Raw genomic sequence first — 638 nt, 5'->3', positions numbered from 1 at the left:
CACATTCAGTAATGTGGCAGGTTGGAAAATTAAAGTACAAAAGTCTGTATCCTTTCTATATACCAATGACAAGCAGTCAGAGAAAGAGCACAGGGAAACCCTCCCATTCACAATAGCCACAAAAAAATAAAATACCTTGGAATAAACCTGACCAAAGACATTAAAGATCTCTACAAGGAAAATTTTAACTCTTTAAAGAAAGAAATTGAGGAAGACATCAGAAGATGGAAGGACCTCCCGTGCTCATGGATTGGAAGAATTAATATTGTGAAAATGATCATCCTACCAAAGGTCATTTACAGATTCAATGCAATCCCGATAAAAATCCCCATGACATTTTTCACAGAATTGGGAAAAAAACATCCTAAGATTCATATGGTAGCACAAAAGACCCCGGATAGCCAAAACAACCCTGAGGACTAAGAGCAGTGCTGGGGGGAGGATTACTATAGCAGATTTTAAGCTTTATTACAGAGCTATAGTCATAAAAAACAACATGGTACTGGCACAAAAATAGACCCATAGATGAAATAACAAAATTGAAGACCCAAACATGAGTAATTACAATTTTAGCCACCTGATATTTGACAAAGGGGCCAAGAACATTAACTGGAGGAAAGACAGCATGTTTAGCAAAT

This window comes from Nannospalax galili, unplaced genomic scaffold, assembly GCF_000622305.1.
Source record: "Nannospalax galili isolate Female #2095 unplaced genomic scaffold, S.galili_v1.0 scaffold294, whole genome shotgun sequence".
Taxonomy (NCBI): domain Eukaryota; kingdom Metazoa; phylum Chordata; class Mammalia; order Rodentia; family Spalacidae; genus Nannospalax; species Nannospalax galili.
Note: the sequence above shows the minus strand (reverse complement) of the source record.